Raw genomic sequence first — 11,809 nt, forward strand, 5'->3', positions numbered from 1 at the left:
TTTTCACATTTTGCATTAGCTCATATTCACATTCTCTATTTTTCTCTTTACACAAACACACGCACACACGTAAAATCAGAACACCACACATCCTTCCAGCAGACGTGTCAGACGTCACAGTGAGAATGCAATCCAAATCTGTAACATCTAATTTTACGCTATCAGAAGGAGGGACATGTTCAATCTCACAGCCTTTAATTAGATCTCTGGCACTGGAGGTGTGTGTATGTGTGTGTTCGCATACAAACATCTGTGTGAGTGTGTGTTTGTGCTGGAGAAGCAGCAAGAGGCATTAAAATCTGTGTGTGTCAGATTTGTGCGCGCATGTTTCATGTTATTTGGCTCATATGCAGGTTTTATGACTTATGTGGCGTTCTTTAATCCATCTCACTCAGTTTTCATCTTAATTCAATCTTAATCAATCTTAATTTTCAGCATGGTAATAGGTGTTTTTACAAAGACAAGCTCTCCATGTTTAAAAATAAATAAATAGTTCACTTAAAAAATTGGACCCACTTTATATTAAGTGGCCTTAACAACTATGTACTTACATGTAAATTAATAATTTGGTAAAATGCACTTATTGTGTACATGTTTTTACATTGTACTTATATTTTAAAAATACCTGCATGTAATTACATCTGTAATTAATTTCTGTAATTACATTTATAATTACACAGTTGACCCATCCCTTACACCTTAACCCACCCTTAAACCTACCCATACCAACAAACCTGTCCCTAACCTTACCCATACCCCACCTTAATAGCAGCAAAAGTGTTTTTCAATACAATATGAACACAATAAGTACACTGTACTTAATTTTTGATGTTAGTACATAGTAGTTAAGGCCACTTAATATAAAGTAGGGCCAAAATAATTGTTTCAATGATCTTTTTTCAAATTTTGAATGTACACATATTTTGATGTGTTTCATCGTTATAAATGTGTAATTACAGATGTATTTAAATACATACATTTCAAATTACATTGAGGTGTTTTTTTTAGTTTATCATAAATGCTTGTCAGTACATTCGATAGTAAACTTTAATTTAATTCCATATTTCACAGAAGATAAGTAATTATGAAAAGATACACTTAAGTCCTACTTAAGTGGGTCAAAAAAGCACTCTAAATTCCAGCCAAATGCATTTAATTTAACTTAAAGATATTATACATTTTCATTTAATTGCAGTTAACATGCAATTAAGTGTCCAAAACCATTACATTCAGTTCACACTTCTTTTATTATTCCATAATAAGTACTCTTTTTAAAAGTATGCTGTTAATTTTACAAAAGGTAAAACATGAGAAACACAATCCAAACGTTGGTTCACACAATAGCTTGCACGGTTTGCTGCAACTACAGTATGCGCTAATATTAAACATCTGTCATCTCAAGTCAGCTGTCACAATCACCAACTGGAGTGCCCATGAGCTCCACCAGTGGGCACTCCATCCCTGACTTTTGCCATTCACCCTGGACTACATTCCCCATAATCCTTTGCCGGACTCATCATCTATTGCATCACCTTTGCCGGACTGATCATCTATCAGCATTTTACCTCCTCCTGCCCAAACTAACTCAGCTCTCCGTGCCCACCTCCATCTGTCAGTGGATCAACAGCTTCCTGACAGACAGGCAGCAGCTAGTGAGGCTGGGAAAATACACATCCAGCACCCGTACGATCAGCACTGGAGCTCCTCAGGGCTGCGTCCTCTCCCCACTGCTCTTCTCCCTCTACACCAACGACTGCACCTCTAAAGACCCCTCTGTCAAGCTCCTGAAGTTTGCACACGACACCACACCCATCGGCCTCATTCAGGACGGTGACGAGTCTACTTACAGTCAGGAGGTTAAAGAGCTGGCTGTCTGGTGCAGTCTCAACAACCTGGAGCTCAACACGCTCAAAACTGTGGAGATGACCTATCATGGTTTCGATAAACACTTAAAATATATATATACGGCCTAACCCATACAGTGGATACATTTTCACTACTTATACGTTTTAAACGATTTGTCTTTTAAAATAGTAATGCAATGTTCTGTTTCTTTGTCTGTGACACAAGAAAGCAAGGGTTTCGGTCATGCAGGAAGCAGGTGGTTAAACATGTGATAGTCATGTGGCGTCACGCTGTATATCCTGTGCTTGCCTGAGGGCATCATTTAATTTACTCATCCTTTTCCTGTTCTGGACATAATGGTTCCATCCATTGGTGGGTCCCAAGACATGGGGTTTCTATAGGTTGTGAATGAACTCTTTCAGTCCTTGATACCAAGAAAGCTTTGTCGTCTCCTGATCGAATTAGTTTCGATCTCATGAGTAGATGAGTTTACCATACTGACAGGAAATCAACCAAGAATATGGGATTCATGTGCTGGGTGATTAGCAAACCTTGTGAATGCTGATATCAGTGTCTGTTCATATTAAGAAATCCCTACAACGGATTACTCTTTGTCTTTGCCTGGGATATTATTGTTTGCTGGTACTGGACCCTGCCTGTCTGACCACGTTTACGAATAAAGCCTGCATTTGGATCCTCAACTCCGTTGTCACTATGCCTCCTTCGTTACATCAGCAAGCTAATGGATACATGACAAGTAAAATGGTTTTATGTTTTAGGTCCAAAATTGGTATGAAGAAAAATTGCATTTCGAAATCTGTGTAATTTTGCACATTGGTGTTAAATAAGGAATATGGTGGTTAATGTAGCTAAGAGTCCTACTCTTACAGGTAGCTGAAAGAATAATCAATTGAACTAGACTGTTTAATAAAAGAACACGCAAGGGGAAGGAATGTGTGGAACGTGATTTGTGGATGACAGACTTTGTAATTCAGCAGAAATCCACAGGGCTTTTCTGTAGACTTCTGCAGTTTTCACGTGAACCTGCTAATGAATGGACACATCTTGTCGCAGTGCCACCACATCGCTTTCCATTCTGGAATAATGAGTTTGTCTTCAGTGGAGTCCCTCTGCTGGAAAACCCAGATAAGTAGCTAGTCAAAGCAGGATTAGGAAGTTAACCAGTCAGGCATCCAGCTGAGACAGTGGGAAATACAGCAGGACTTAGGTGTTTCTTCAACATAGACACTTTATATATACATTTGTTTTGGTGCAATTTTCACTTGAAAGGTGTACATTTGAATATTGTCGTTATTATCTGGCTTAAATTGCTTGTACTGTAACAATAATTTATTATACTTAGTTATCCATTTCGGAAATTGCTAACTATGTATTTCTATAGAATCTATATCTATAGAAATGTGTAGATTTACTGAACGATTCACTGATTAACCATTAAGATCAATTGGATTCAATCTTAGACAAGCGTATTAAACTGAATGAGAAGAGAGGCAAATGAAAAGTTGATAGTAAAACTATTATTAAAGGAAGTTACTAATGAAATGTTTACATACTAGTAGAAACACTTATTTTGTATTGTGAAAGAGATGCTTCGTGATTTTGTACTAATGCATTTGAAAAAAAAAAAACACTGAAATGTTTAAAAAAAAAGGGCATTTTTGATGATCTGTTGTGAGATTAGTACTAATACTTTTGAAAATATACAACTTGTTTGTGAAAAAAACAAACAAACAAAAACAACTGTAATTCCCAATTATTATAAAAATATAAAATACTAAAATTATTGCTTTTATCTTAACATAGTGTCATTATTTATCATTGCTTCTTTTCAAACTTCTTTTTTTCCCATACATAATTTGTTTTACACACACACACACACACACACACACACACATATATTAAGAAAAAAGTATCAAATATCAAAATCCATAGTGTGTATAGTTTTCATACTATAATACTTTTGAATCAAATATGCATTGCATATATATTTTTTTGCATTTATTATGCTATAATAATTTTGAATCAAATATGCATTGCATATATATTTTTTGCATTTATTTTCATTAATTATTTTTAAAGTAATTTTGTAAAATTAATCATTGAGTGTGATTATTATATTATATTATATTATATTATATTATTATAGTAAAAGGGACATTTATAAAAAGACCACATTTTTCTGTGAAGGATGTAGAGCACATCCACTGTGTTGGACTTTGTTAGTAGACAAATAAAACTAGGGCAAGTGTGAAAAATGTGTTTCAAAAAGGTAAAACAAAGTCCACAGCTATAGGGCCAAAAGTCTCAATAGTTGAAGCAATACCCATATTGAAAATGATCTTGTTCATCTGGACTTCCTTGAATCCCAAAGTCCCAAACTACAGGAGTGAGGGGTGATGAATAGCTCCATTAACACATGGGACGGTAAACTTTCCGATTGTTCCCAACAGTTGTGTTCAGCTCATTAGCGAATCTGAGGCATAGATGAGGTTGTGGTGCCATGCGCCTTGGCTGTTTGATCACATGACAGTTCCTCAACATTATCTTCATGGTCTTGGCAACAAACCCATTCTCTTTTATCATCTCGCTTTCAGCCAGCCTCTGTAAAATCATGAGCGGGAAATAATGAAGCCAGAATGCACACACAACAGTCAAGTTCAGTGAATCTGAAAGGTGCTGGAGTTTCCATTCACTTCCTCTTCCTTCATTTTCCCAGTTTGCGGCATTGCCTTCATCTCCAGCTTTGATCACTGCCTCTTTTCTAGGAGACATCCTCTGTCTTTCGCTCTATCTCTCCTTCCCTTCCTCGACTTTGATCAGTATCAGGCAGTCTTTCTCATCTCTGGCCTCATTCACTGGCTCCCATCTCAGAGGCTTTTACAGTGAGAATCTCTGCTGCTTATGTTTACGTAATGCTCAATATGTATCTTCTTGGCAGATGCTTCCTCATCCAAACCGAAAAATGTTAATGCTTTTTATGGGTTATTTCAATCAGCGACACCGGCAGGTAAACTTACAGCAGGAGTCCACGTCTCTCTCGCCTCCCCTGAGCCCATTGAGTTTTAACAGACTCCTTAAAGCGTACCGTGACTTTTCTGGAGGGTAATTGAGAATAAATTGGGGAAAGCCACATAAGAGGAGGCAATGCCTCCATCGCGGTATGATTGGATAAGACTGATTTTGTTCGACTGTGATTGGTTCATGCAATAAATCCCACCTCCCGCATTCACGAATCAGTCTGAATGAACAATACAAAGGCATTAATGTGAAGACTAATAAAAAAGTACGTAAACAACTCTACCATCTAACCACTTTGTTATGCCAAAATAAGACTTGAAGTGACATGAAAACATGACCTGTGAAATGTTTGTGTACTTGAAATGCACTTTTTCTTCAGTGTTTCTTAACGCACTTAAATAGATTAAAAATTGCACTTTGTAATAATTTGTATAATGTTTTAATAATCTTTTGTTTTTTTTATTACGTGGCAACTTCATCATTATTACAATTACAAGTATGCTTAAATACAGGACATACAGTACAAGTTTCATTATAATGATGTTAAAATGTATTTTAATGTAAATGCAAATTTTGAAATTACACATAAAAGTGGGTAAGTACATTTAAAGTCCTACTTAAGTGGGCAAAAAAAAAAAAACTAATTGCATTTAATATAATCTTAAATTATGATTTTTTAAATTTATTTATTTAATTGCAGTCAAGTGTCTGGAAGCATTATATTCATACTTAAGTATATTCCTTTAAAGTATAGTATTTCTGTAATAAATGCTAAAGTAGTGTCCTTTTTCACAAGGGTTTTCATATTAACGCCAAAATGAATTTGTATAATCTGAGTAATCACCAGACAAAACCACAATACAACAAGTAAGAGTCGCTATGCAAAAGTATTATAAATAAACTTAGCGTGACATTCGATAGTTAATCAACTTGCTAGTATTTCTTTCATTAATGTTCAAATATTATTGCATTAAGACATTAACAGTCAATTCCAGGAATTGTTAAAAAAATAAAATACATTACAAAATAACTACATTTTACAGCTGAAGCTGCTGCCATTTTTCGTGTTTCAGCATGACATTGCAGTGGTCAGGTTGCACAAGTTCTCTGAACGTTTTAATTATGAGCTCTACGTGGACGTGAACATTTTTTTTTTTTAAGTCAGAATATATTAATTATGACATGTCATAGACTCACATTTATACTGCTATTAGGTTGCAATGCTGATTTAAAATATATTATTAAACTCAAAGCTTAGCTACCATTCATAATATTCATGTAGGAGTTGCAGTGTTTAAATGCCAGGGAAATATTCATTTCTAAATGGTAACTGCTATTACACTGAAAAACTATTACACCTGAAACTACAACTCTACTTCTCTTAGCAGCAGCAAATGCACTTTTGTTTACAAGTTTATGAAGCAAATCTTTGAAAATAGACAGCTAGAGGCACTACTAAGTGGGTGTTGAGTAAAATTGCCTTCTTAAAGGGACAAAACATCACTCTAAGGATGATATTTAGCATTCATTTGATTGGATTAGCATGTTAAATGCTACAGTATATCCTATATCTCTGCGACCACACTGTCCATTTATGATGATTGTAAAGCAAAGGATAAAGTTTATTTGCAAATATGTGAACACGCTTGCAAGCAGGCTCTAATGTAAAGGTACCTCAGCTCCGAGAAGGCGGTAGTCATAGAAACGGCAAGAAAAGAAGAGAGAAGGTAGGTAGACACTGAACAACGGTGACAGGTCATTTCTTTGCAGGGCTAACCCTTAGTAAACGACAGCTCCATTCTGTTGAGTAAAGACATTGCTCCTGTGGAGACAGGGACATTTTCAGGAGCTAACTCTATGGAGGAGCCATTTCTGGTAATGTGCAATGCCATGAGAGCTTGTATTGGCTAAATTTGCTTGTAGCACATCTCTCTCGTTTCTTTTTATCCAAGTCTCTAACTGCGTAGGGACTTAAATCTGCCTTAATTCCAAAGGAGCATCTCAGAAATGGTTCTTTCATCGTGACTTAGTGACTGTAACTTCACAAACTACAAGCTACTCAACGTTTGAAGTAGATAAACTAGCTTATCTAACTACATTTTCTTAGGTGGAAACAAGCTACGAGATCAACAATGTAGTGTTTTCTTTGGAAGCTTATAGGATATCCTAAATGCAGGATTGCGAGATAAAACAAACAAAAACAAAAAAGTCTGAATTGCGAGATGTTATCTCAAAATTCTGAGACAAAAAGTCTGAATTGTGAGATAAAAAAGTAATAATTACTATTTATTTATTTATTTATTTATTTATGTGGTGGAAGTAACAGAATTGGGAGTTGTAAACTCAGAATTGCAAATAAAGTCACAATTAAATTTATTTATTTATTTATTTTTTATTGGCGGAAACGGGCTTCCTGTTTAACTGTTGAGGTGCGATCACTTTTACCATTGCTTGGTGAAATTTCTTTCATGAAATCTGGTAATTCCAACAGATATCAGTACGAACGGGAGTTTTGCATTTGGAAGCTGGATATCCTAAATGCAGGATTGCGAGATAAAACAAACAAAAACAAAAAAGTCTGAATTGCGAGATGTTATCTCAAAATTCTGAGACGAAAAGTCTGAATTGTGAGATAAAAAAGTAATAATTACTATTTATTTATTTATTTATTTATGTGGTGGAAGTAACAGAATTGGGAGTTGTAAACTCAGAATTGCAAATAAAGTCACAATTAAATTTATTTATTTATTTATTTTTTATTGGCGGAAACGGGCTTCCTGTTTAACTGTTGAGGTGCGATCACTTTTACCATTGCTTGGTGAAATTTCTTTCATGAAATCTGGTAATTCCAACAGATATCAGTACGAACGGGAGTTTTGCATAGATGCGAAAGATTTCAATTTCATTTACAAGTTTGTCACATGAATTTGCTGAATTAATCGTCAGAAATCTGTTTGGTTTGAAATGGACTTCCTTGCGAGTCATGATTCATACATCACGACTAGGGCGGCAACAAACGATTATTTTGATAATCGAGTAATCTAACGATTATTACAACGATTAATCAACTAATAATAAAATATTTCACCAATTAACCAGTAGGCTTTGTTCTATTATTTAGCTTTTACAATTAGTTAAAATATTGACACAAATTCTAACTAATAAATAAAACAAGGTAATCACTTCAGCTTTGAAGTGAATGTCAAATGTCCAATTTAAAAACAATTACAACTATTTTTTACAATACAAATAAATATATTTGCCACACAAAATGAGATCACAGACAAAGAGACATTCTCATTCAGCAAGTATCTGACTGACTGATGCATCATTCTGCCTAACATCTCCCTTTTTAAGTCATATGGATGGAACAAGATAATCTAATAAACATTAGCTCTCTTAAAACACCTTACAGTGTTATAATACTCAGAACTGCCCTGAGCTAGATTAACCTTTAATCTATGCAAACTGTCACTTTAATGTAATAATATAATGTATTTATTTATTTTTGCATTCACTAAAACAAAGATTTTATCGTTAGCTACCGCCACATCGGAGAGCTGATTAATAATAGAAAACCAAGTTGTAATTCTAACTGAAAGTGAAACTGACACTTTTTTTTAAAATTAATACCATAAAGCTGCTTGCTTTAAATCAATCTATTGTATAAAGCGCTATATAAATAAACACGACATGACTGCAGTGCAGAGCTGGTGTAAACTTATCCACATCCGCTATGATCAGATGCTTTCTGAACTGCTGTTTTCTCACCGCTGTCATTTTTGCTGTTTATTTCTTTCGTTACTGAGAGGAAAGCGTGCAACATCTTTAAATATTCATTTAAACGCCGCTCTCAGCAGCGTCTCTCATATGGTAATTAGGTAATGTGAGATCAAAGGCTATTCGACAACAAAAATATTATTGTCAATAATGTCGACTAATCGTTTCAGCCCTACTAATGACAATAAACAATAGACCCTTTTTGCTTGCGAAATTTCACTAATGTGACTGCATGTTTACGATAATGAAAAATGTAGTTCAATCATGACAACTCATTTAGAACATTTTAGCATGGTGATGGATATGACAATGTTAATGTATTTGGTCTAGGCGGAACAGATCTGCTACGCTGCTGCTGAATTGCTGCTGCTGTTGGTTATTGCGGTAGTTGTAGATTATTGCTGCTGCTGCAAGCAAGTACAGGAACTTGCTACTGCCAATGCATATGGCGATACGGTGCCGTGAGTATTTAAGACATACTGCTGCTGCACAAATAGCATATAAAATAACCCCGTAGCAGATCTATACAGGTGGAGCTGGGGAAGGTGGAGGGTTTCAGAGAACTCTGAAAGCGCGCTGCAGGAATCTCTAGTGAATGCTAGTCAGACATATAAATGCAAGGCAGTAAGCTCATTGGCTGCATATGCAGCATGAACCAATCAGATTGTGCCAAGTCGCTTAACTCTCTGATTATCATCAGTTACGTTAAAACCCCATCAGAAAGCGCCATCTAGAGTTTCATAACTGAACTATATATTTAACGCTTTCCCTGCCATTGATGGAATTTTCTAGCAATCCATGTTTTCACTGTCATACAGTGGGGGGCGCTATTATACATCTTCTGAATGAGTACAGAATCTCCGAATCCAAAAACAAGTGAAGAAGCAGAAACAAGCATTGCTTGTGGAGCATTGCTTACCCACGTAAGCTAAAGCGATTATCAAATATTCAACAGCATTTAAATCAAAACAGTTACCGAATGAAATGCTGAACCCACAAAAAGGTAAATGACTATGATTTGATCATAATCCTCAATCCAGAACAGACATAGTCTTTGACAAAAATGTAATTTTCTCATCTTTTGACTCAAAATGTTTCTTGTGTTTATATTGGTGCTGGCTGGCAACTTGATTGTTTAAGTGTATAAAGACAAATGACATGAAAGCACATCAAACATCTCGGTACGACTGAGAAAATCTGGCCACTCAACCAGTTCTCAGATCTTTTACTAATTACTAATTATCTACTCTGCTTTTAACAACTTGTAATTAGCTGTGCAAGATGTAATTAAGAGTTTAACTACAGGAGGCAGCTCTGCGGAAAGATCTGAAGAGGATTACATTCTAATCTCCGCAGAATTCGCAAACTTGAACTCTAAATTGCACGGCTAATTCTAAAACTTCAAACTTCACCTAGCCTAGCATGTGACTAAAAGAGGGAAAAGTGGTTTTTCTCTTTACTTTAATAATCGAGGTGCAAAGTTTAATCCAAAAGCAGAGAATAGAAAAGTTGTAGTTTACGGACGAGGAAACTTCCACAACAGAGGAACACAGTAAGCCATAAATGAGCTCTGAGTGTTGCAGGGCAGCTAACTAGCTGTCAGCTGAGCGCTGCTTTGTGGTTTGCTGTCCAAATCCAGGCTGAAGTTGGAGAGGGTGGAAAATCTTAGCGCATGGCCTTCATTATTTTCGGTTTACCTGAGCACCAGGGATTTAAAGGAAACAGCAGAATACTCACTTTGTTGACACCAATTAGTCGAAAACCTTTCAAAAGCCTGAAGTGAAAATCATTTTGCTAAATAATGATCATCAGCACACCTGAATTCACATTTCAGGGTAATTGCAATCTTATAGAGTAAATATTCACTACGTAATGTTATGTAAAAAGAAGGATGCATGTTGGTTTCTTGCGTGGCTGTAGAACAAATTGATGGGAGAAAAAAAAAGAAAGAACAAGAAAAAAAGAGGCTTCTGGGGATGTACATGTCAAGAAAAAGAAAACGGTCTCAAATACGTTTTTAAAGGAAAGGCTAAGGTTAAGAATTTGGGTCAAGAATTCTTAACAGTTACTTTAATTTATAAAAAATGACTTTAATTTACAAAGATTATTGGAGTATATTTTTAAGTCGAATTTTAAGTCACAACTTAACTTTACTTGCCATTTCTTTTTAATTATCTGTGAAATTTACTAGAAATGTTTAAGTGAAAACTTTCAAAGTAAATTCTACAACATTTTTTTTTTTCAGTTTTCTATATTTAAGAAAAGTGTAGTGAAGATATCATTACAAATAAATAAAATAAATAATGTTCACCAACAAAAATTTGTAAATTGAAGGAATGAATGAATGAATAAAGTTTATATGTAAAATATTAAAACTAATTTTCATACTGAAATTAAAACCCAGCACAGTTGTAATGCTTGCTTGCTTATTTATTTATTTATTTACTAATTAATTAATTAATTAATCAGTTAAGTAAATAATGTATTATTATTATTATTATTATTATTATTATTATTATTTAAAAAATCAGTTGGGACCAAACAAGTCATACATAATTGGACATGTATGACATGTATGAACAGCTGGCACAGAACCTGTTGTTCTACATTGGCATCTCTTTTTCTAGACTCTTGTTGTGAGTTAGTCTGAGATTGATGGCTCTTGACAGATTGCAGATCTGCGTTTGCGTGCCTTACCTGTATGCTTTGGCTCGAGTCTCAGTGGCTACGCCTACCTAGAGCTGTCAGTCGTGCTCGATCTGTCAGAAGCGCTCTCATAAACTGCCAACTCATCTGCCTCAGGTTATGACAGCATGGCTAATCACCAGATGCACAGCATTAAACATCGAGCAGGTTTCGGATCTGTTAATACATAACTGTGACCGGTTGTGAACAGTCAGCCATAACAGGAAATGTGCTCTATTGGCTCTGTTTGCATTCGGTTTAACATCCATCTCATGAGATCCGATCATAATGGCTTACCTGGAATTACCATGCAAACAGAGAGTTTCAAACAGTATCATTAGTATTTTAATTAAGTACCGGTCTTAAATTTGAATGAATACTGGATATGATATTATCAGATGTTGGACTGGTTATTATTATTATTAATAATAATAATAATAATAATAAATAACAAGCTACA

This window comes from Sinocyclocheilus rhinocerous, unplaced genomic scaffold (genome assembly GCF_001515625.1).
Source record: "Sinocyclocheilus rhinocerous isolate Xijiao unplaced genomic scaffold, SAMN03320098_v1.1 scaffold579, whole genome shotgun sequence".
Taxonomy (NCBI): domain Eukaryota; kingdom Metazoa; phylum Chordata; class Actinopteri; order Cypriniformes; family Cyprinidae; genus Sinocyclocheilus; species Sinocyclocheilus rhinocerous.